We start from the raw sequence: 26,261 nt of genomic DNA, 5'->3' as shown, positions 1-26,261 counted from the left end.
GTTAATCCTGAAGGTTTTGATCTATTTTTATTTTTATTATTATTTTTTTAAAGATTTTATTTTTAAGTAACCTCTCTACCCAATGCGGGGCTTGAACTTACAACCCTGACCGCGATCAAGAGTTGCATGCTCTACCAACTGAGCTGGCCAGATGCCCTGTTTCTGATCTATTTTTAAATAGAATGTCACTTTTCTACTGTTCACTCAAGAAAGTTTGGAAAATATATTTAAAAAAAATTTTTTTAATGTTTATTTATTTTAGAGACAAAGAGCACAAGCAGGGGAGGGCCAGAGAGAGAGGGAGACACAGAATCCGAAGCAGGCTCCAGGCTTGAGCTGTCAGCACAGAGTCCGACGCAGGCTCGAACCCACAAACCATGAGATCACGGCCTGAGCCAAAGTCGGACACTTAACCGATTGAGCCAACCAGGCGCCCCTGGAAAATATATTATTTTTAAAAATCACTGATAATTCTAATCCGAGAGATAACTCTAGTGATCTTTTAGAGTGCCCCGACATTATCAGTGACCATAGCTTTTCTCTCAATGGTCTCCCTGTTGCCGTGTCCCGGTTCCTGAGCCTCCCGGATACTGGAGGCTCCCTGGCCTTGCCCCTGTGCCTTCAGGGACTCCTAGAAAGGCCCCATGTACTCAAGGCAGCCCTGAGACGGGACCTTCCTCTCCAGGGTCCCCCAGGGGGCAGACCCACAGGGTGGTCCTGGAAGAGCCCCTAGGATCTGCCCCATGCTACCTATGGCTGGGGAATAGCCTTTGCATCGGCTCCTGGTCATGAGGTTGCAGGGGTCTCGGGGTAACACCAGTCACGTCATGGGAAAAGTCTGCATTCTCTCAGGCAGGCTGGTGACCTGAATGTGCTCACTTCACTCCCACCTGATCCTCACACCTCTCGCACATTTTCTCCACCAATGCCCAGTTCCCCACCGGTGGGTTCCCAGACACCAGGAAGGCTTCCTCTTCTCATTTTGGGCTTAGTCCTCTAGGAACCTTTGATAGAGAAATCCTCATTTTTCTTTAAAAAAAATTTTTGTAGGCGCTCCTGGGTGGCTCAGTCAGTTAAGGGTCCAACTTCGGCTTAGGTCATGATCTCGAGATTCATGAGTTGGAGCCCTGTGTCAGGCTCAGAGCCTGGAGTCTGCTTCGGATTCTGTGTCTTCCTCTCTCTCTCTCTCTGCCCCATCCAGACTCATGCTCTGTCTCTCAAAAATAAATATTTATAACATTTATTTATAAATATGTTTATTTTTGAGAGAGAGAGAGAGAGCAAGGAAGAGACAGAGAGAGGGAGACAGAGGATCTGAAGTGGGCTCTGTGCTGAACAGCAAAGAGCCCGACACGGGGCTTGAACTCACAAACCATGAGATCATGATCTGAACCAAAGACAGACACTTAACTGACTGAGCCACCCAGGCATCCCACCCCTCATTTTTCAATAGGGAAAATTCACGGCTGAAATGTTAGGAAAGGCAAAAGCAGAAAATTCTGGAGGGCAGCAGCAAAGTTAAAATACAAAACTCTAAGTTTACATGACTATGAACCTGAATTCTGCCACAAGCAATGACAGGGGAAAAACAACAGGGAGAGGGGTTTCTGCCAGATTAGACAATAAAATATATAATACTATGTGACTATGCTGGATCCTGGTTCAAACAGGTCATGTGTAACAAGACATTCTTGGGTCATAAACTGATAGAGGTTAATATCCAGCAGGAAAAAACCTCTTTGACCTCAGCCGCAGCAATTTCTTACTCTACACATCTCCAAAGGCAAGGGAATTAAAAGTAAAAGTGAACTATTGGGACCTCATCAAGATAAAAAGCTTCTGCACTGCAAAGGAAACAATCAAAACTGAAGGGCAACCGATGGAACGGGAAAAGATATTTGCAAATGGCATATCAGATAAAGGGCTAGTATCCAAAATCTATAAAGAACTCACCAAACTCCACACCTGAAAAACAAATAATCCAGGGGAGAAATGGGCAGAAGACATGAGTAGACACTTTTTTAAAGAAGACATCCAGATGGCCAACAGACACATGAAAAGATGCTCAACGTCACTCCTCATCAGGGAAATACAAATCAAAACCACACTCAGATACCACCTCACGCCAGTCAGAGTGGCTAAAAGGAACAAGTCAGGAAACTATAGATGCTAGAGAGGGTCGGAGAAATGGGAACCCTCTTGCACTGTTGGTGGGAATGCAAACTGGTGCAGCCACTCTGGAAAACAGTGTGGAGGTTCCTCCAAAAATTAAAAATAGATCTACCTTATGACCCAGCAATAGCACTGCTAGGAATTTACCCAAGGGATACAGGAGTGCTGAGGCATGGGGGCACTTGTACCCCAATGTTTATGGCAGCACTTTCAACAATAGCCAAATTATGGAAGGAGCCTAAATGTTCATCAACTGACGAATGGATTAAGAAGATGTGGTTTATATATACAATGGAATACTACTTGACAATGAGAAAGAATGAAATCTGCCAACTGCAGCAACGTGGATGGAACTGGAGGGTATTATGCTAAGTGAAATATGAAATAAGTCAGGCAGAGAAAGACAGATACCATATGTTTTCACTCATATGTGGATCCTGAGAAACTTAACACAAGACCATGGGGGAGGGGAAGGGGAGGAAAAAAAGTTACAGAGAGGGAGGAAGGCAAACCATAAGAGACTCTTAAATACTGAGAACAAACTGAGGGTTGATGGGGGGTGGGAGGGAGGGGAGGATGGGTAATGGGCATTGAGGAGGGCACCTGTTGGGATGAGCACTGGGTGTTGTATGGAAACCAATTTGACAATAAATTATATTTAATATAAAAAAATAATAATATCCAGAACTTCTACAACTCAACAAAAAAGAAATATAACACAATTTAAAAAATGGGCAAGGGACTTGAACAGACATTTTTCCAAAGGAAACATACAAATGACTAATAAAATACATGAAGAAATGTTCAACATCACTAATCATTAGGGAAATACAACTCAAAACCAAGATACCATATCACACCCATTATGATGCCACCATCAATAAAACAATTCCAGAAAATAACAAGTGTTAGCGAAGATGTGGCAGACTTGGAACCCTGTGCTCTGTTGGTGGGAATGTAACATGGTGCAGTTGCTGTGGAAAATGGTACGGCAATTTCTCAAAAACTTAAACACCAATATGCCCTGTGATCCAGCAACTCCACTTCTGAGTATATACCCAAAATAATTGAAAGCAGGGTCTTGAAGAGACCCCATAGTCATAGCAGTATTATTCCCAATAGCCAAAACAGGTAAGCAACTCAAATATCCCTTGACAGATGAATGGATAAGCAGGATGTAGAATACATTTAAAATGGAGATACTACTCATCCTTCAAAAGGAATGAAATTCTAACATGCTGCAATTATGCTAAGTGAAATAAGCCAGTTGCAAAAAGACAAATAGTGTATAATCCATTTACACAGGTATGTAAATGGCCAAATTTATAGAGATAGAAAATAGAATGGTGGTTTCCAGGGCCTGAGGGGAGGAGAGAACGGAGAGTTGCTTAATGAGTACAAGGTTTCAGTTTTGCACAAGGAAAAATGTTCTGGAGCTCGACTGTTTGACAATGCGAATGTACTTAACAGTATTGAACTGTATAAAAATGGTTAAGTGGATGGGTCAGTTCGTTTAAGCTTATGACTCTTGATTTCAGCTCAGGTCATGATGTCACGGTTCCTGAGATCTAGCCCCGTGTCGGGCTCTGTGCTGACAGTGAGGATCCCGCTTGGGATTCTCTCCCTTGCTCTCTGCCCCTCCCCTGCTCGCTCTCTCTCTCTCAAAATAAACATTTAAAAAATAAATAAAAATGGTTAAGGTGGTACATCTTATGTCATGTGTGTTTTACCACTAAAAACAAAGACATTGTCTTGGGACAATTGGGGAAATCTGGATATTAGATGATGCCAAAAAATGATCACTATTTTTTTAAGATGTGATAATAGCATTACGGTTACATAAGAAAATGTCCAAATTTGTTAGAGTCCAAATCGGAAGTATATTGGCATGAAATAAATGATGTTTGGGATTTGTTTTTAAATAGTTAAGTAGGGGCACCTGGGTGGCTCAGTTGGTCAAGTGTCCAACTTTGGCCCAGGTCATGATCTTGCGGTTCATGAATTCAAGCCCCGCACCGAGCTCTCTATTGTCAGCACAGAGCCGGCTTTGGATTCTCTGTTCCTCTCTCTCTCTGCACTTCCAAACACTCATGAGCGTGCTCTCCCTCTCTCTCTCTCTCTCTCTCAGATAATTATTTAAATTATTATTTAATAATAAGTAAATTGAAAAAAGTAGCAAAGTATATATAAAATAAATGTGACCACACAATAGTTATTAAATTAGTTCATTTTTTCTCCTTATTCTTGTGTGTTTAAAATTTTTGATAATTAGAAACTGTGTTGAGCTTAAAAGTACAAGCAGTATTACTACTCCACTTGGATAGATCTCTCTGCATCTCCCTAAGGTAGGTATTTTAAAATCATTAATTAGGAATGACTGAAACAAAATATAATCTCTTCTCATCTGGTTGGGGAAGTAGAAAGGAAGTTTGATCATTTATTTTTAGACATCTGAAAATCTCATCTCTGACAATTGATTTTTTTTTTAAATTACTCATTTTGAGGCTTAAAAAAAGTATACCAAGAATATGTAAACTCAAAATACTTTAACTTTATTTTAAAAGGGACTTTCTTTTTTTTAATTTTTATTTTTTAATGTTTATTATTTTTAGAGACAGAGAGACAGAAAGCAAGCAGGGGAGGGGCAGAGAAAGAAGGAGACGCAGAATCTGAAGCAGGCTCCACACTCTGAGCTGTCAGCACAGAGCCCGATGCGGGGCTCAAACCCATGAACCGTGAGATCATGAGCTGAGCTGAAGTCGGATGCTCAACCGACGGAGCCACCCAGGTGCCCCTAAAAAGGACTTTCATGAACAGCATGGCATTTGAGTCGGAAGGGCCAGTCCCACTGACCCTGAACAAGGAGAGAAGAGTCAGGGCTCCTTAGTAGCCATGCCGAAAGCCTGCTTCATGGCAACGGGGGCCCCTGGCTCTTCAGCCAAGCCAGGAAGACATGAACACACTTCTTTCCTTCAACAGTGAAGGAACAGCCTCTTCGGGGCCTCTGGTTGACAGAAAATTCTGAGTCATGGGGCTGGGAAGTGGCAAGGGGTGGAAACCTGGAGAATGCCTGTTCAAACCAGGCTGGGATAATTTCACATTCTAGAAGGTGAACTCAGACTCACAGAGCAAAACACATTGGGCCATTGTGCTGGTAGGTGGGTGGGTGAACTCACCATCAATTCAGGGGCACTCTGTCCCCACTGGCTGCTGTATGCCAGATCATGCAGAATAAATGGTCTAAAAGGCCCTGGGGACTTCTGGTTCTGGGAAAATATGGAGTAAACACACATCTCCCTATTCCCTCTGTTAAGTACAGTTTAAAAAAAAAACCCTTGGACTTAACATATAAAACAAACATAAGGAGACTTTGAAAGGTGTAAAGAAGGCAGACGGGCTAAGGCACCTTGGGAGCCACAGAATGACATGGCGGTGATTCTCAGGGTTTTCTCTTTGCATTATGTATTTCAGAGTGAGTATTGGAGAAGCCAGCAACCCAGAAACTAATTGGTACTGACAAAAAAAAAAAAAAAAAAAAAAAAAAAAAAAAAAAAAAGGAAGAAAGAAAGAAAGGGAAAGAAAAAAGGACTTGCTCTTTCTAGCCAAAGGACTAGCAAGGGGCAGCGTAGCAGGAAAGAAAACTTTTAGATAATAATCACTCTACTCCAGCCACAAAAACTGCACAAAAAGCTACACTACCACCTATACCCTCCCCGCCAAGCCAAATGGGGACCCTAGACTTCCACGCAGGGCAGCGTCAGAAGAGGCCAGCGGAGAGTCAGATTTTCACCACGGCCGGCAGCAATGTGCACCTCCTCCACGTGTGTGGAGGCCACAAGGGGAGCAGTACGGAGGCATCCTTCCCCCTCCAGCCAGGGTGGTATTAGCAGAGGCTCCGTGGGCAGTCTGAGTTCCCACCCTGGCCCAGCAGTAACTGGGTACCCCTCACCAATTCCCACTTCTCAGGATGTCAACAGAGGCTGAGTAGGAAACCTGAACTTCAACCTCCATCTGACAGCATGGAGAAGACTTTTTTTTTTTAAATAGTAGGCTCCATGTTCAGTGTGGGGCTTGAGCTCAAACCTTGAGATCAAGAGTCACATGCTCTACTAACTGAGCCAGCCAGGTGCCCCAGAGAAGGCCTTCTACAACAGGAGGTTTAAATAAGGTCCAGAGTCTCATAATACTCAAAATGTCTGGGACTGAAAAGCATTCCTCATACAAGAACCAGGAAAATCTCAACTTGAGCAAGAAAAGACAGTCCAACTGATATTAACACCAACATGATACAGATGTTGAAATTACCTGACAAGGATTTTATTTATTTTTTTAATAATAAGGTTTACTCATTTATTATTTGAGAGAGAGAGAGAGAGAGAGAGAGAGAGAGAGAGAGAGGGAGAGAATGAATACACACAAGCAGAGGAGGGGCAGAGAGAGGGAGACACAGAAGCCAAAGCAGTCTCCAGGCTCTGACCTGTCAGCACAGAGCCCGATGAGGGACTCAAGCTCACGAACCATGAGATCCTAACCTGAGCTAAAGTCGGATGCTTAACCAACTGAGCCACCCAGGGGCCCTTACGTGACAAGGATTTTAAAGCAGCCAGTATAAAAATGTTTCAGTGATCAATTACAAACACACTTCAAATAAACAAACAAACAAAAAACAAAAAGTTTTGGCAAAGAAATAAAAGAAATGAAGAAGAACCCAACTGGAATTTTAGAACTGAAAAAAAGTAACTGAAGTAAAAAGCTCACTGGATTAGTTCTATAGTAAAATGGAGAGGATGAAGGAAAGAATCAATGAACTTGAAGACAGAATAATAGAAATCACCCAATATGAATGACAGAGAATAGATTGAAAAAAATTAATAGAACCTCAGGAATTTGTGGGACTTTAAGAAAACATCTAATATTTGTGTCACTGGGATCCCAAAAGTAGAGGAGAAAGAAGGTAGAGCTTTAATGTTTATTTATTTTTGAGAGACAGAGAGAGAGAAACAGAGTGTGAGTGGGGGAGGGGCAGAGAGAGAGGGAGACAGAATTGGAAGCAGGCTCCAGGGTCTGAGCTGTCAGCACAGAGCCTGATGCAGGGCTCAAACCCACAATCGTGAGATCATGACCTGAGCCAAAGTTGGATGCTTAACCGACTGAGCCACCCAGGTGGCCCAAGAAGATGGAACTTTAAAAGTATTCAAATAAATATGACTGGATATTTTCCAAATATGGCAAAAACCTGAACCTATAGATTCAAGAAGCTGATCAAATCCCAAACAAGATAACCCAAAGATATCCTTGCCAAGATACATCATACTCAAACTGCTGAAAACTAAAGACAAAGACAAAATCTTGAAAGTGGCCAGAGAGAAATGACACCTTCCCTATAAGGAGAAAAACAATCTGAATGACACCAGCTTTCTCACTGGAAGCCTCAGAGGTCAGAAGAAAGTGGCACCACGTTTTCAAGTGCTGAAAGAAAAGAATTGTCAACGCAAAAATCCTATGTCCAGTGAAAATCAGGAAGGAAGAAGAAATGAAGACATTCTCAGACAAAGAAAAATGATGAGAATTTGTCAACAGCAGACCTAACCTCAAAAAATAGCTACGGGAAGTTTTTGAAAGAGAAAATAAATGATTAAGAAAAGAATCTTGGGACATCAGGAAGAAAGAACTAAAATGCAAAAACAAGTCAATAAAAATGTTTTCCTTCTCTTGAGTGGCATCTGATGTTTAGTGGTTGTGTGCTAGATGAATTAGGGGAGTTGATAAGTACGGTGATAATTTCTCCTTCAAACAACTGCACAATGAACAGGAGAAACGGAGTGACTGCTGGCCAGGAGGAGGGATTCTGTGGCTCCTACAATTTCCTCTTTCCTCAGAAGAACAAAGCTCACCTGGCCCAGTCTAGGGTTCCCTCTCCCACACACTCATGCATTGTCTGATATGGTTCTCAATTAATGCAGAGGGAATATTTAAGACGATTACAAACAGGGGCAGGTAAAGGGACCTGAAGGGAAGAAAGTTTTGACACCTCACTGAAACTGGCAATGTGAACACAAGTAGAACTGAGATAAATTACGTACGTACAATATTATACCAAGTACCTACTAAATATCTATACAAAGAAACACTCTCTATACATCAAAAATAAGTCAAAACGAACGTCTACTTACAATGACCAGTGGAGAATAGATTAGATTAGTCTGGTGTTAGGGCTGCTGGTGGAAGGGGAATGGGTAGTCTATAAAGAGGGAGCCAAGGGAGATCTTAAAGGTAAGAGTTTTGTATCCTGATTGCAGTGGTGTTTACACAGATCTATACATGTGATAAAGTGGCAAAGAACTATACACACAAGCTGTACCAATGTCAAGTTCTTGGTTTGATATTGTATCTTAATTCCCTAAGATATATCCATTGGGGGAAACTGTAGAGAAGGCCCAAAAAACACTCTGTACTACTCTTACAACTTCCTGTGAATCTATAATTATCCCAAGATAAAACAGTTTTTTTAAAATTTAACATAAAAAATTGGGGCACCTGGGTGGCTCAAGTCAGTTAAGCAGCTGACTCTTGATTTTGGCTCAGGTCATGATCTCACAGTTCGTGAGATGGAGCCCCAAGTTGGGCTCCATGCTGACAGCACAGAGCCTGCTTGGGATTCTCCCTCTCCCCCTCTTTCTGCTGCTCCCTGCACACGTGTGTGCACGTGTGCTCTCTCTCTCTCAAAATAAATTAAGCATTGAAAAAAATTAACATAAAGATGAAGTAAAAAAAGTTTATGCAATGATTAATTTTCCATCTTGCTTATTCCCCCAGTCTCACTGAAACGTAACTGACATATAACACTATGTAAGTTTAAGGTATACAGCATAATGACTTTCTTTACATACAACGCAAATGATTACCACAGTAAGTTAACATTCATCATCCCATATAGATTTAAAAAAAGACCTTTTTACTTATGAAGAGAGCTCTTAAAATCCACTCTTTTTAACAAGTTTCAATATACTATACAGCAGTGTCAACGATAGTCATTGTGTTATACATTATATCCCCCGTGCTTATTTATAACTGGAAGTCTCTACCTTTTGACCACCTTCATCCAATTCAACCCTCCCCCTCCCCACCTCCCACCTGTGGTTGCCACAAATCTGATCTCTATGAGCTTGGTTCTTTGTTTTGATTCCATATGTAAGTGAGATCATGCAGTATTTGTCTTTCTCTGCCTTACTTATTTTCATTTAGCATAATACCCTCTAGGATCATCCATGTTGTCTCAAATGGCAGGATTTATTGCTAAATGTTTCATTGTGTATATAGATACCACAACTTCTTTATCCATTCACACATCAGTGGGCACCTAGGTTGTTTCTATGCCTTGGTCATTATAAATAATGCTATGAACATGAAGGTGCGGCTATCTCTTTGACACAGTGTTTTCATTTCCTCTGGATATATACCCAGAAGTGGAATTGCTTTCCAACTGGCTTATTGGAAATCTACACTCTGCACTCTCACCAACAGTGCACAAGGGGTCCCTTTTCTCCACATCCCCGCAGCCTTTATCTACTATCTTGTTTTTAAAAAAGAATACTCTTCATTACAAAAATGATCACTGAAAATATGTTTATGCATATATTTCATATAAAGGTCTATGTATTTTCAACTAGCATTTTGTTCTGTATTGGGAAAATGAGCCAAATTATATTTTTTGAGGATCTATTTATTATACAGGCCCTGGTCAAAAGGGGAATTCAAATATAAACTAAACAGGGCTCTGTCCTCAAGGAACTTACAGACCAAAGAATCAAGGCACAAATGCAGGACAACCCTAATACCTTAAGAGTTAGACAACACAGCCCTCCATAGCAGATACGCTGGCCAAAGACAGCATGTCCTACAAGTTCTGAAGGCAGGCTTCTGTGGGCCAGGTCTTGAAAAGGCCTCTCTGGAGGCAGAGAACCTTGATGTGGGCTTTGAAAGGTGGAGCTGGTGGAGACAGAGATTCAAACAGTAAGGGAATAACTTAGATGGGGAAAGTGAGAGACACATTTGGGGGCCTGTGGACTGGTAGGACAAGACATCCTGGGTTCAGTAGGGAGTTCCTAGAAAGCAGACTGCAGCTGGGTGCATATGTCTGGGCAGGAAAGGGCTAAAAGGGAGTGCAGAGATCAGCTGAGTGGATGTGTGCAGGACAGATCAGGGAAGTTGATAAGCACAGTTGTAATTCCTGTAATTCAGACAACTGCGTAAACAAAAATGGGAAACGAAGTGACTGCTGGTTGGGGGGAGCAACTCTGGGATCCCCAGCATTTCCTCTTTCCTCAGGTCAAACCGTACCAGGCTCGTTCCAGTGTCCTCTATCCTAAGCACTCACGCATTAATTCAACCAGCAACCACATAACCCTGAGGTCCTGAGGGTGGACCAAGTCCAAGGACCCATGAGGTAAGTCTCATGTGGTCTCTGCTATATTTGGTTCTTCTGACTGAGTATTCATAAGTGAACATGAATGTGTTTCAAGATCAACACCTTCATCCACTTCATTACCTCCTTCTAGGATAGCACTATCCGACAGAAACCATGTATTTTTTAATTCTCTAGTAACCATGTTAAAAAAGTAAAAAGAAACAGATGAAATTAATTTGCCCCACCCCAGACCTACTTCATCAGATTCCGCACTTTTAACAGGATCTCCAGATGATCCACAGATACAAAAAAATGGAAAAGTTCTGCTTCAACCATTAAAAGAAGATACAGGGTATGTAGCATTTTGGCTATTCCATATCAACTTTTCCCTAGTCATCCAGGTTGCATGCCATGATTTCACCCAGTCCTAGCTCCAGACAGAGATCTAAGCCAAGCAGCACTTCTCTTTGATGCTAAGCACTGCGGTTGGTTCAGGCATTTCATGTGACCCAATGAGAGTCAATGAGACCCAATGAATCCTTTGATAGATTCCACTATGTTTGAATGAAAAAGGCTGTGCATTCTGGAGCCATTTTGGAGCCTGATGGGAGAGACTGCCTGTATATGAAACCTGTGGATGGAGGAAAAACCAGACACTGATGACTTCATTTGAGCCCTTGCTTCAAGCCTTACAGCTTGACTTTGCAGGAACCAGTAAATTCCCTGTTTAACTTGTTTGGGTTGTGTGCTAGATAGATAGGTCTCCTCCTCCCCTTCTCCTCCCCTTGTTCTCCACCAGGCTCTGTGCCTCAGAGTATTGACCTTCAAGGATGACATCAGTAGGCTCCCTCTGCCCACTGGTTTTCTGTTGGCCAATGGGAGGCACCAGCAGGAGATCAGAGAGTAGGAAGAGATGGAAGTCGGGGTATTTCTTCGCTTGCCTCCCTTCTTGAGAGCTTGCTGAGGGCTAACTTCCTTTCTATCAAAGGCTATAGCTACTTTCAGGTAGCTTTCTCCTTCACTTACCTTCTCTGGTCCCAGTAGTCCCCTGTCTCCTTGCTCCTTCATGGCCTAGGGCTGTTTTGCTCCCCAGGGTTGCCAATCCTGGACTACTGCACATTCTTTTTGGATTCCCTATTCCCTGACCATGACTCTGCAAAAACCTCCTTTATCAAACTCTCCTCAAGTTATCCACTTTGAGTGTGCCACTTACTTCCTTTTGGGACCTGACTAGTACAATCATTGGTATTAGAAGTGGTTTTGAAATAAGATTCCATGGGGGGAAAAATGATTCCGTGGATAAAGAACATTTGGTATAGGGGCACCTGGGTGGCTCAGTCGGTTGAGCGTCGGACTTTGGCTCAGGTCATAATCTCACACTGTGTGAGTTCGAGCCCCGCGTCGGGCTCCGTGCCGAGCTCAGAGCCCGGAGCCTGCTTGGGATTCTGTGTCTCCCTCTCTCTCTGCCCCTCCCCTGCTCACGATCTGTCTCTCTCTGTCTCTCAATAATAAATAAATGTTTAAAAAAATAAAAAATAAATAAACATTAAAAAAAGAAGAACATGTGGTATATAACAATGGACTATTACTCAGACTTAAAAAAAAGAATGAGATCTTACTATTTGTGACAACATGGATGGACCTAGAGGGTACTATGCTAAGTGAGATAAGTGAGACAAAGACAAATATGGTAAGATTTCACTTACGTGTGGAATTTAAAAAGCAAAACATACAAACAAGCAAATAATAAACCAAAAAACAGAAACAAGCTCATAAATGCAGAGAACAAACTGATGGTTGCCAGAGGGGAGGTGGGTGGGGAGGACGGATGAAATAGATGAAAGGTATTAAGGTATTAAAGGTATTAAGAGGCACGAATTTCCAGTTATAAAACAAATAAGTCATGGAGACGAAAAGTACAGCATGGGGAGTACAGTCAATAATACCGTAATAATACTGTATGGTGACAGATGGTAACCTTACTTACTGTGGTGAGCAGTAATGTATAGAATTGTTGAAAAAAAAAATAGGATTCCAGAATTGAGCTGCTCATGTATATGAGGAAGGCATGGATAACCTCCTTGTTGTGGCGAAATGGGACCCTGGCAGTCCATAACAGGCAGTGTCCTCACAAATAAGCACATTATCATGGCAGTGGCCTGGGATAAAGCGCAAGTGGAAAAGGATAAGGACATGAGGAGGGGTGCCTGCGTGGCTCAGTCGGTTGAGCGTCCGACTCTTGATTTCAGCTCAGGTCATGATCCCAGAGTCATGGGATTGAGCCCCATGTCGAGCTCCAAGCTGAGCATGGAGCCTGCTTAAGATTTTCTCTCTCTCTCTCTCTCTCTCTCTCTCTCTCTCTCTCTCTGCCCCTTTCCCCAGCTTGCGTGTTCTCGCTTTCTCTCTCTCTCTAAAAAAAAAAAAAAAAAGACCTGAGGAGATTCAACCAACTTGAAGTAGCTATCATGAACTGTGTATTATCTAGTCCAGTGAGCCATACAATTGGAGAGGCATATCGGCCTCCCACTATAAAGTGGAAATGGTATATACTGGGTAGATGCAAAGGCATAGTGTACTGCCTGATTTCCCTGGTATCCAATGCCACTGCTTGACTGTATCTTCTTCAACATTCCACCTATATCCTCAGGGGAAACAAAAAAGGTCAGTTAGTGGAGGAAAGGCAAGTGCAGGCTTCTTACAGGAGCAGCCAGAAGCGTGGCAGCACAGCCCGCTCCGGAGTGGCTCCAAAAGCCTGTAGGGAAGGGACGTTCTCCAGTGAGCAGAACTCTACTGCACATCTAGTGAATGCACAGATCTGACCTGACTTGGGGGTCAGCCTGGCCCACTGGTCAGGAATTTGGAAAGAACAAGATTAGAAGGCTGGGGACAAGGAGGTCGAAAGAAAGATGGACTTCTTGCGATCCACAAAGTATATTCATGTTCCATATAAATGCTCACCCAAGGGCATCTGTTGTAGATGAGACTCTCAATAATCAGGACAAGATGACACAATCTGCGAACATCAGATGGCCTCTTCCTCAGATACTCTCTAGTGCTTGGTTAATAGATCCATTTGCAAAGTGGCCCACAGTGATGAAAGGAGACAGACTTGCTCTCACCAAGCTGTTCTGGCCATTGACAACACTGTCTTTGGGGGCGGCGGGTGCGTATTTTAACTAAAAATTCAAAAATGTTGATATAACTCTATGTGCCTTATCTATTCCTTCAGAAATGAGTTTTGATAGTGTCTTTCAAGAAATGTATCCATTTAAGTTGTTAAATATATTGGCATTAAGTTGTTCATAATATTCCTAAATTACCCTTTCAGTATCTAAAAACTGTGATGTCATCTCTCTCATTCCTGATATTGGTAATTTGTGTTTTCTCTACTTTTTCCTGATTAGTCTGACTACTAGTTTAACAACTGTATAGATTTTTTTCTCAAAGAATCAGTTTTTGGTTTCATGGCTTTTTCTCTCTCGTTTTTTGTTTAGTATTTCACTGAATTTCACTCTGGTTGTCATTTCTTTTCTTCTGTTCACCTTGAGTTCAAGTTTACTCTTTTCTTTCTTTGATTTATGTTTTCTTTTTTTTTTTAAGAGAGGGGCACCTGGGTGGTTCAGTCAATTGAATGGAGTGGGGTGACCCTCCTCACTGTTACATCAAATGAACTTTGTATAAAGGAATTTTTGTGCTTCTCATCTCTGCAAACTTGGGCTCAGTGGGTTTGGAGGTCCTAGTGCCAAAGAGAAGGATGCTTCCACCGAGGAACACATTCATGTTTCCATTAAACCAGAAGAAACTGCCTCCTGACTGATACACATTGTAGCAGAAATTGTCCTCTGAATCTAGCTTCCCTTCCTTTCCTTAGGAAGAGAACTCCAGAGTTTTAACTGGAGTTACTATGGCCACCGTGCCGAAGATCACAGATTAGGTTATAATTCAGAAGACATTTATTCCTTCCTTTCTCTCCTCTCTTCATGAGAGTCTACTTTCTGCCCTACTGACGCTGAGCTCGGGTATGTGACTTATGCTGGCCGTTGGGATGTCAGCAGACAGGATCCAAGCAAAGGCGCTAAATGTGGTTGTGAAGTTGTCAGGCTCGACTTTCGTCTTGCCATTCCGATTCTGGACAGGTAAGTACAGAAGTAAAAGGGTTCAGACCTGTGCCAGGTCACCAATCTTGCTCTACGGCAACCTTTGCCACAGAGCTTCTAACCTATGTACAGGACCTCCCAAGGCCTAGGGATGCTGCCGTTATCATGAAAGTCATTAGCATAAGGAGCACACGCCCTGGGTAGCTTGCTGGTGGCAAGAGGACGAGAGAAACATGGAACAGATCAGAAGGCAAGCCGCAGCCCGGAGCCACGTCCAGCTGAATCCAACACAGACCAGCCAAACACCAGCTCCACTGTAGACATGTGAACAAGGAGTAACTGCTCACACTGATATTTTGTGGTTGTTTGTTACAAAGCATTTTTGTGGTCACGGCTAACTGAGACCCTAGGTGTGGCCATGTGACTATGTTTTGGGCATCAGGATGGAAGAGTAAGCTATTGACGCAACTTTTGGTTCATGACCTTAATAGAGAGGTGTGTGCCCTCTACTTTGCCTCGACTTCATGCTGCAGGGATGCGGGTGTGGCGGCGGGAGCTAAGAGCTGCATGTTAAGGATGGTATAGACACAAGACGGGCCGGGGCCTGGGACCTTAACACTGTGGCGTTGACCTATCGTTGTAGGACTGCTTAAGGCTTTTATGTCAGAAAGAAACAAATTTTTATTTCGGTTATTGTCATAGCAAAAACAGTAGGCTATTATTATAGCCTAATGTAATTATAGCCCGATGTAGTTTGAGCTTTCTGTCACTAGCAACCAAGAGCTCCTAACTGAGAAAATGGATTTGTTGCAAGCCCCCTGCAGTGTTCATCCAACCACAGTCCCACGATGTCTGCTGATGGGCCCCCCCTTGCTCTATTGTGGGTCCTGCCCACTCTGCTGTTGAACACTTGGCCCACGGTCTGCCTTGGATCACTACTGCTCCTGTCACAAAGGCCCCCTTCTCCCGCTTCACTGCTAGCTGTGACGGTGTATCTGGCTTGACTGAAGGGCTGACTATAACTGGACACTATAAATGCCTGCCCTATAGTTTAAAGCACAAGAAAAGTTAAAGCAGGGATGCATGTTTATTCACCCTGTGAGTTGGGGGTGCAAAGACAATGGAACTTCTTTGTTTTCTATAATCTTTCCCATAAGCCCCTGCTCTGCCAGGTGGGAAGGGGAGATTTAGATTTGCCAGTAGATAATAGATGAGATTAGTTTGGTTCAAACAGTGTCTTTGGAGGTAACCTGGTCTTTTTTTTTAATGTTTATTTTTGAGAGAGCGAGACAGAGACAGAGCGTGAGTGGGGGAGGGGCAGAGAGAGAGAGAGAGAGAGAGGGAGACACAGAAACCGAAGCAGGCTCCAGGTGGTCAAAAGAGAACCAGATGCAGGGCTCGAACCCACGAACTGTGAGATCAGGACCTGAGCCGTGAGATCATGACCTAAAGTCAGCCACTTAATCGACTGAGCCACCCAGGCGCCCTTAACCTGGTCTCTCTTAAGTAAATGCTGTTTCTCTCTCCCCTTCCCCCCCCCCCCCACTTTTTCAGGTGGCATCTGGGAGTGTGGGAAAGGAAAAGCACAAACATGACTTTGTGGCAGAAGGAAAGGGTTGCCTTGGATCCCTGTGAGCAGGTCCTTGTACTGTCCTCTGGTTCTGCCACGAACACTGGGTCTGATTCCCAAGTTCCTAGAATTACCTGCTGAGATGCAGTGGGCCTAGTCTGGTCTTGGGAGTGTGATGCCAGCGCACAGAGCTAAAGTCCACGGTCCCAACCATTCGCCTTCTGCCACGAAGTCCTACCTGTGCAGCCTTTTCATTCCAACTCTCTGTGCAAGCCTCTACGACACTTCCTCATGCCTTCATAGGGCACACGGAAGCTTTTGATCTCCCGCAGAACAAGTATAGGCTGTGAGGGACTGGGTAAGGTATCCTGGTATTCACTGGCCTAGATTCTGCCCTTCAGAATTGCTACATTATTGTTCTTACAGTATTTCGGACATGATACAGAGCCAAATGCAAGGTTTCTTCTAGCAGCTTGCAGCCTCCCTCATGCCATACCTGGGGAAGTGGTCCACAAGCCTCTGATGCTCTTGGGTTCTTTGTATTCTCTGTATCTGTCTTCTGTAGCTTCCCCTGGTCAAGATCTGGATGGACTGGGGAGATAGACGGCGAAATGAGAACCCTGGAGCCTGCCTGCCCTGCTTCCTTTCCCCCGTCTGCTTCTTCTGTCCACATGCCTGCAGGTGGGAAAACACAAACGCTACTTTTATTTCCTCTTCCTTCTTTCCAGGGCAGTGGCCCTCATGGCCTGGATATGACAGGTAGGTGAGTTTTCATCTCTACAGGATGGAAGGAACACCAGGCTCTGGGTGAGTCAGGCATGGCTTTTGATAGAAGGGCTGCAGGACAACTAGGGCCCTCGAAAGAATTATACTGATGGTCCATCCCTCAAATTTTACCATAAAAAAGTTAAGACACTCTGCTGGGGTGCTTTGTACAAACATCCTAGTTGCTGGTTCTACTCTACTGACCTCAGGTCTGCCCACTTCTCTTTTTCAAATAGTCCTTTCTATCCTTTCTACCTCCAGGGGTTATGGCACAAAGATCTGCTCTCTTACCCCAGGCAGTCTGTGGGCACACTCATCTGGCAGAACGCCTCCTACAGCCTGATTTACTTAATCTAGAAGAATACCACATTTGTGTGTGACCGAGCACACGCACTTGCTTCACCAGGACCATCCAAGGGGCTCTTGGCACTCCAGATTTGCTTCCTTCCAAGGTCTCCCTTGCTGGTTGAAATTTTAGTAACACAACATGAACACCAGATGCACATTAACAGGTGAAACTGCCCAACTCCTTCCTGAGAAATGTTTTTTTCTAGCTGCAACAGAGTCTATAGAGCTCTACTTTCTCAACACCGATGGGGGTTCTTTCGACGTGTGGAGTTCCTCTTTGTTTCCCTACCTTCAGGCTGTTCCCCAAGGCTTATCAGGTGCACGGGAAGGCTCACGAGGGCACCAACTAGTCGATGACAGCTACCACAATGCTACTTTTACTAGTTGGGTGGATTACATTCTTGGGCAGGGCACACTGAAGGACAGGTTTATGTAATTATATGTAAGGGGTCAAGGTGGGTTTTATTATCTTCATGTCCGACTAGATACTCTATGGGAGGATGGCATGGGGAACTGGGTGGGGAGCTAACTGGATTAGCACTTACCTAAGAGAGATCAAGTTACCCCCCAACGACTGAACCAGAAGAATCTGTTAATAGTAGGATAACACCTTCTCTGTCTGCTAGATGGGATGCTCAGAGCTTAGATTCTGCTCCAAGGTCATGCGGAGCCCTCCCTCTGTCATGAATGGACTGCTGCCATTCACCAGGGAAGCAACACCAGTTCTGGGATCCAGGTCCTTTTGGACAATGAAAGACAACTTCCTCTTTAGGCAGACTGCTCACAGCTGTGCATATGGAGAATCGTTCATAAACGTCTGGGCACTGCCTTTGACAGGGCACTTTTGTCCCCATATCTTAGTGTCCTGAATTTTCCAACTCAATGCCCAGGCAGTCAGGCAGGGCCCTCTCTAATTCTGGAAGACCTGAAGCCCGAATTCACTTTTTCAGCTTGGGTGCTGAGGCAAACAAGCCTTCACAATCCCTGGAGAATCAAAGAGAGCGCTTTCGTTTCCTTCATTGGAGTCTGCAATTAGAAATGAAGCAGAAATGCCACGGGCAAGGCGGGGGCAGTGGTGCCGCGTGACGTCACGCACACGGTGGTGGAGACCCGTTTGTCCTGAGGACACAGACCTGGGTCGGCCACGCAGCAGGCACTGGTCACTCTCCACACCCACACAAGGCTTTCTTCCACCGACTAATAAAGAACAGCTACCACTTGTTGGGCGCTCACAACAGGGCGGGTACCGGGCCGAGCATTTCCAGGAATTTCTGGAGCCCAGTTCCTCAGACTTTCCGAGTTGGTTTCCTCGTCGGTGAAACTGGCATGAAAACCTCACAGGCCGGGGCATTCGCTTTCGAATGTCCCCTTTCTGCAAAGAGATCTTTCCTATTTTCTTCCTTTCTGGTCTTATTTTCTAATAAACTTTGGCCTGCCGCTCAAAAAAACCAGAGAACAAAAAGAAAACAAAAAACCTCACAAGGCTCCATGAGGTATTTATATCCCTTAGCACACTGCCTGGCACTTAAATCTAATTGTTGCTCTAAAGATGTTATTGGGCTTTTTGTCTGCATTTACGTTAGAAAACTAGGTGGTCAAATTCCAGGCTGTCTGAAATCTCTTCAGTTCCTGAGTTCAGAGAGTGAGGGATACCAAGTTATCAGAAGATAAATAGGAGTATCAGGTTCCTGAGTGTAGTGAGAGATACCTGGATTTTCAAATGCTTTTATAAACTACACCGGCCCTCAGAGAATCCAACCCCACCCCCGCCCCCCACCTGGGGTTGAGAATTAAATGGCAAATGTCTGATTGCAAGTTTTCCCAATTAGGAGAGAAATGTGGCTCTTCACAAATTTCTAAATTGTCATCGTGCTGGCAGGGCTTACAGCGGGCAAAAAAGCAAAAAGAACCCACCAAACCCAAAACTCCGCAAAAGTCCTTGACTTCCTTTCTAGTGATAGGGTGGCCTTCACTCCTAATGGGTGACCTGTGACCTAATCTGAAATGCAGAATATTCACAGAAAGAGAAGACCATGGGTCCATAGCAGCACAGGCTAAGTGCCCAGAAATGGTTTGGGGGAGCTGGAAAGCGTACATGACTTCCCTCAGGCCTGGAATAATCTCCAAGCATTCAAAGCAGGGGGCGGAGGGGGGGAGGGGGGACCATCAGCTGAAGCTGGCAGAGCCAGCAGGGCTTCGGACAGGTGGAGGAGGAAAGTGGCCTTCCCGAAAAGAGGAGAAAAGAGGACCGGTCTGAGCAAAGCGGTGAAGGAAGGCAGAGTGAAACCAGGTTGAAGGGAGTGTTGGAAGTCCCCTCAGTTTGAAAGAAGAGAAGGGCAGATTGTGGGGTACCCTAAACATCAGAACAGCCCGAGGCAGGAGAAACCAAACTTCTACACTTTGGAAGAGCACATGAATATATACGAATTGTGGAGCACTTGGGACCTGAACCTGGAAAGTCTTCCTTTTGTTCACACATCCTGGTTGTGTCCCTCTCCCTAGCCCTCGAGCCAGTCACCGTACTGGATTTTTTTTGTTTGCCTCCTTGCTCTTCGTAAGTATCAAATACAGAAAAGCTTATTCAATTATGCCTACTTTTGACCTTTTTGCGAGTGCAATCACCGTGTATGTATTGTTACTTTGTTTCTGTTGTTTTGGAGATTCATCTGAGTTTTTTATATAGCTGGAATAAGTACATTTCCACCGTGCCACATTAGAAACTAATCTCTGGCTCTCTGCTTGGAGGAGAGAGACCAGGGACAGTGTCCATTCTACGGATGTTTTTACGTTCCATTTGCGTGACTTCCTTTATTTCGTCATTATAAAGCATGGTGGCATAAGTATTATTCGGTATGCTACTTGGAATATATGTTCAAGAGTTTATTTACGATATGTACCAAGGAGTAGCACTGCCGGGCTGCAGAGGAAGCACGGCTTCTGCTTTACTAGGGAATACCCACCTGCTTTCCAAAGAGGTTGCATCCGGTGACATTCCACCTAGCAAGGTCTGAGAGTTTCAGTGGCTCTTTATCTCGGCCAGCACTTGGTATTCTCTGGCTTTTAAATGTTGCCCATCTGGTGAGGGTGAAATGGTATCTCATTTTAGTTTTTACGTGCATTTTCTTGATTACTAACGTGGCTGGGGTTTATATTTATGGGCTCCCAAAATACTGTTGTGGAACCAACCTTAATGAATTACTTTCAAGAATTTATATTGTTAGAGCTAGCAATTATTGGAATGTCCCGTTCTTATAGTTCTTTTTTTTTTTTTCAACGTTTATTTATTTATTTATTTATTTATTTATCGGGACAGAAAGAGACAGAACATGAATGGGGGAGGGGCAGAGAGAGAGGGAGACACAGAATCAGAAACAGGCTCCAGGCTCCGAGCCACAGCCCAGAGCCTGACGCAGGGCTCAAACTCACAGACTGCGAGATCGTGACCTGGCTGAAGTCAGACGCTTAACCGACTGCGCCACCCAGGCGCCCCTCGTTCTTATAGTTCTAACAACACACATAGAACAAGTGTCTTTTGCACCTCCAAACATCTCCCAGATCTTACTCTATACATTCACATACATGTATGTTACAGATTGAACGTTTGTGTCTCCCCAAGTTCATATGTTGAAATCCTACTCCTAAATGTGCTATTAGGATTACCTTTGAAAGGTAATTAGGTCATAAGGGTGGAGCCCTCATGAATGGGATCAGAGCCTGCTCCTGCTCTCTGCCATACTAGCATATAATGAAAAGACAGCCACCTACAAGCCAGGAAGCAGGCTCTCACCAGGCATCAGATCCACCAGCACCTGGGTCTTGGACTTCCCAGACTCCAGAACTGTGAGAAAAAGATGTTTGTTGTTCAAACAAGCAGCCTATGGTAATCTCCTAGAGTAGCCCCAACTAAGACAATGTTGAAATCTAATTTATCTACAGGGGCGCCTGGGTGGCTCAGTCGGTTAAGCATCCGACTTCAGCTCAGGCCATGATCTCATGGTTCGTGGGTTCGAGCCCTGTGTGGAGCACCGTGGTGACAGCTCAGAGCCTGGAGCCTGCTTCAGATTCCATATCCCTCTCCTGCTCCCTCTCTGTCTCTCTCTCAAAAATAAACATTAAAATTTTTTTTTAAATAGCAGTAATTTATCTACAACTTGCTTGTTTACCTTCACTGAAGATCGTTCCATTCCAGTATGTAAAGATGTACTTCACTCTTTCATGGTATGGATGACCCATAATTCCACCAGTCTCTTTTTTAATTTATTTGAAGAGGTAATATTTGGATTTATTAAATCCAATGTGTACAAGAGTATAATCCTCCTACATCTCTTCCTCAGCAAGGCAGTAGCTCTGGCCTGGAGGCCACCAAAATTAGCAGTTGCAGCAGAGATTGGCCAGATGCTCATCATTCCCATTTCTTCCTCCTGAGCACATAGGAAGCCATGTCCCAGTTTGCTTGACTCAGGTTGGGGCCGGACAACTGGGTCAGACCAACACGACGTGGGAAGAAATAACTGACACCATTTCCAGCGTTCACTACCCTTCGTGGTTTTCTCTCTCTTAGCTAACCAGCCGGCTGGATGCAGAGGGTCCAGGGGAGGAGTCCAAGGAGGCCCTAGAAGACGGTGCCACAAGACGTTAGAAACTAAAATCTCTGGCTCTCTGCTTGGAGGAGAGAGACCAGGGACATCTGCATTGGACTTTACGTGAGAAATAAGCTTTTGGGTTCAGCCAGCCAACTTTTGGGGTTGTAATTCCAGCTAGCATTAATTACACCAACACACACTTATGTATCCTGAGATGTTCACATAATATATGCGAGCAATTGCCAATCCTCTATCAATGGACATGTAAATTGTTTCCAGTTTTCCCCTACTACAGTGATGCTACAATAAACATCCTAATGAGGTAGCCTTTTAGACATATTAAACCCTTAAGAGTAGTGTTGGAAATGGAGCAGGCACCTCGCAACTGGCTCGACCTCAGTCAAGTATTTCCCAACTTTTGCTTAATTCAGCTTGGGCTCATCAAGTTGGCTTGGTGCCAGCCGGGGTCACCCTCAAGTTGCTCTCTGGCTCAGAATCCCGCTTGATGCTAATTCTTTCTGCACAGACCGATTTTTTTTTTCCCTACAGTAACGTTTGCACCTACTTATTTCTTACAGGCTCTGAGTGCCTGTCCCTTTGGACATTTATTTCCTGGGTTTGCCAAGATAGCAGCTTCTCACCAGGCTACACACTCCTAGCTTGTGCATGTCTCCTGTACTCTCATGCTCCGTCTATTTATTCAACACGACACCCTAATATGTGCCTGTGTGTGTGTGTGCGGGGGGGGGGGGCACTGTTCCAGGTACAAGAGAGGAAGCACACCTAAATAAGGTATGGGTATTGTCCCCTCTCATAACAAGAGATGACATTATTCTACCTGTGACATGTGATAAGGGACAGATGAAGTGGGGGGCAGATTCCACGGACATGGAACTGCTTAGAAAATCGGTTTATAACAAAGACATAAAATTGTGCTTTTCTTTATATTTAGGTTACTTATGTAGGGCACACATTAATTTCAAGACTTCAAAATTTTTCTTTCATTAAAGGAGCCTACAAAACTTGATTACAGCTGCAATTACCACTTCAAGGCATCACTCAGTCTTGAAATCAGTCTTTTTTTTCCTCCACCCTGCAGGTGCTAAAAGCAGAGCACAATGCTGGTGAGCTGCTTAACGGCAACAAAGAATGAAAGGGAAGTGTGAATATACTTTCCCTCTAGGTTTCTCAGTCCAGGCAGTGATTCTCAACTTTTGCATTTACACACTGTAGTAGATGCGGTCTATACCTGGCTCATATCCTTCAGGCCTACCCCAGAGTTTGCTTTCAGAGCATTCTAGTACATGAGGAAGATTGCCTGTGAATGTTGCTCAAGTGCATTCTCTGACTTTAGGAACGTGCTTTTCCCAGCACTGAGTTAGGTAGAAGTTCAGGACCATTAACTAATCCTCAAGAGAGAAAGGAGGGGCACCTGGGTGGCTCAATAGGTTGAGCGTCTGACGTCAGCTCAGGTCATGATCTTGTGGTTGGTAGGTTCAAGCTCCACATCAGGCTCAGTGCTGTCGGCGCAGAGCTCACTTGGAATTATCTGTCCCCTTTGGCTCTGCCCCTCCCCTGCTCACATTCTCTCTCTCTCAAATAAACATTAAAAATAAATAACTGGTTTCCTCTCAGTTTTCTCATAGAGGGTGTTCTCCAAACTCCTTAAGTGTGCTGTAGCATGGTATATAGATGGCCCCCAACTTACAATGGGATCAATTTATACTTTTTAGACTTCATGATGGTACAAAAGTGATACGAATTCAGTAGAAACTGTACCTAAAATTTTGAATTTGGCTCTTTTCCCAGGTTAGTGCTATGCGGGACAATCCTTTCCCATGAGGCTGGGCAGTGGCAGGTGCTACAGCTCCTGGTCAACCACGTGATCACCAGGGCCAACCATACTTAAACCATACTGTTCCCATACAGCTATTGGGTTTTTTTTTAATGTTTTAAACATTAAAAGAGAGAGAGAGAGAGAGAGTGCGTGCGCGTGCACGAGCTATTTAAACATTAAAAGAGAGAGAGAGAGAGAGAGTGCGCGTGCGTGCACGAGCTAGGGGAGGGGCAGAGAGGGACACACAGAACCAGAAGCAGGCTCCAGGCTCTGAGCTGTTAGCACAGAGCCCCATGCGGGGCTCGAACTTGTGAACTGTGATATCAGGACTTGAGCTGAAGCCGAATGCTTAACTGAGCCACCCAGTCGTCCCTAGCCATTCTGTTTTTTACTTTTAGTACAGTATTCAATTACATGATATAGTCAATAATTCGTTACAAAACAGGCTTTATGTTAGATGATTTTGCCCAACTGTAGGTGAATGTAAATGTGCTGAGCACGTTAAAGGTAGGCCAGGCTAAGCTATGATGTTTGCACTGGCCTTTTCTGCATTGTCCTTTATAACATAATTGTCTATGTATTTGCTTGGTTGTTCATTATTTCTCTTGGACTATACCTCCACGAAAACAGGAAGTCACTTTGTTTACCTCTGTCTACCAGTGTTTATGACAGCACTCTCACATGGAAGATACTCTATAAGCGGAGAAAGAGGTCGAGGTTTGGGCTCCTGGCCTCAAACAGCCACCAATTCTTTGCTCATTAAAAGCGTGGAATCTTAACCTCTACGAGGCCACGTGGGAAAGCCCAGGAGACAGGCAAAATGACCACATCTACACAGCAGATCCCGGCTCAACTAAACCGTGTGTGGGGGGAGGGTAGAAGAGAACCCATTAATGAACGCAAAAATGTGGGGCAATGAGTATACTGAATTTTCACTATTAGGTTAGCAGCAACTTTCCATCGGGGAACGGGGAATGAGAAAGGTGGCCAAAATCTCTCCCAGGAGTATATACTATTCTGCATGTAATTTCAAGAGAGTAAAACAGAAAAAAAACAAAAACAAAAAACTAGAAACTTCTGAAGCCCGTCCATGGTCCACACAGGTCAACAATCCTAGGTTAAGAATCTATGGTTATGCATCAGTCTATTGACACAAACCTTGATCTCTCTAATCTTTACCGTCAGGTTTAGCTCTTATCTGATGTATTTAATCATCATCCCTCTTCTCCCTGCAAAAAGAAAGGCAACACACGGCAGTAAAGGTGTCAGTAGTAACGGCAGAAACCAGTTTCTACAGCAGGGCCTGGGTTCTTTCAAACTTGGGAAATGGCCCCTCGGCTGTAACCAGAATAGTCTAGGTTCTCAACTCCCACCTGTTGGAATCACGTTACCTTTACGAGGTCCGGTACGAATGCTACCTCCTTCATGAAACGTCCTCCAGTCCCACCAACCAGGTGTAAGCCTAACAGCTCCATTTCCGCAACCCCTAGTTGACTACTTTCGGGGTCGGTGGCCCTCCTCCCGCAGAGCTCAGCACGGGCTTCCAGGGCCTGGGTGAAGGCCTCTTCCTTAACGACTACTATTGGGTCTGAAATATGTCCAAGAGGGAACGGTTTCGCACCCAGCCCCAAACATGCTGAACCTCTTTTTTTCATTTTGCCGAGCGCGATCAGTTTTCACCTCAATAACTTCCCCAGTGGACCTACGTGGTCAACCAGAGAAAACTCAAATTCAGGGAGGTGACACAAAAGTCAAGGCCCTTGAAACGACGCCAAACCGCATGGGCCGAATCTCACTTGCCTAATGGCCCAAGCCGCGGCAGGGGGAAAAAAGCCCAACTCTTCGAGGCCCCCAAGATGGGTGGTCATTTGAGCTCTGGACCCAAAGTTGAGAATGGGCAGGCACTCCCCACCCAGCCCAACAAGGTTAGAGGGCGGCGACAGAGGCTGCAGCGAGCACTTCCGCCTTGGCACAAGCGTCGTCAAACGGTAAGCTTCCCAGTTCCATTGCGTCCCGTAGCTCAAGGCCTTTCAGCCCAGCAGGCAGGAGTCCACACCCCAAGGCTACCTCACCCAACTGCACCCTCCACCTTCTCCACACCCTGCGGAGCCGTTCGCACGTCTCGTGGGTGTGACGGCTACGCCGTGACGTCACCCCGGAGAAAAGGGCAAACCGAGCAAGGAAGGCACTGGCGATCTTGAAGGAGTCCCGGCGCTGAGAAGCGCGTTGAGAGTCTGGAGGCGGGACTAACTTTGACCGACGTCCACTTCCACCCATTGCCTTTCTGATTCCTTCTCAAACAAACCAATAAATGCGACGACGGAGACGGCAACGTGCCCCAACCGCCAGGAGTGGCTCCGCCCCCCTCCGCTCGGTCGCCCTTTGGCCGCCATGATGAGTGTGGCTACCGCCTTTGTGCTACTTTCGGCTCTCCTCTGACTGTCCGATACCCTCCCTAAACTCCTCCCTAAACTCCCCCCTA

General features: G+C 44.6%; 1 long non-coding RNA gene across 5 annotated transcripts; it reads right to left on the bottom strand.

The window, feature by feature from the left end:
* Positions 1–375: 375 nt before the first annotated feature.
* On the bottom strand, positions 376–26,261 carry LOC102902511. 5 transcript variants are annotated; one of them, XR_002745515.2, is made up of 6 exons: positions 25,171–26,261; positions 24,938–25,008; positions 21,523–21,971; positions 20,320–20,434; positions 16,743–16,921; positions 8,934–11,210 (listed from the first exon to the last, which is right to left on the bottom strand). It is a non-coding gene; the product is annotated as an uncharacterized LOC102902511 (long non-coding RNA). The 5 variants fall into 5 exon arrangements; XR_441199.4 differs by lacking the exon at positions 8,934–11,210 and adding an exon at positions 376–436 and having other exon boundaries at positions 24,938–26,260; XR_002145080.3 differs by having other exon boundaries at positions 24,938–26,260.

The sequence above is a fragment of the Felis catus genome, chromosome C2 (assembly GCF_018350175.1).
Source record: "Felis catus isolate Fca126 chromosome C2, F.catus_Fca126_mat1.0, whole genome shotgun sequence".
In the NCBI taxonomy this organism is placed as follows: Eukaryota; Metazoa; Chordata; class Mammalia; order Carnivora; family Felidae; genus Felis; species Felis catus.
This window is presented reverse-complemented; position numbering and strand designations above follow the sequence as displayed.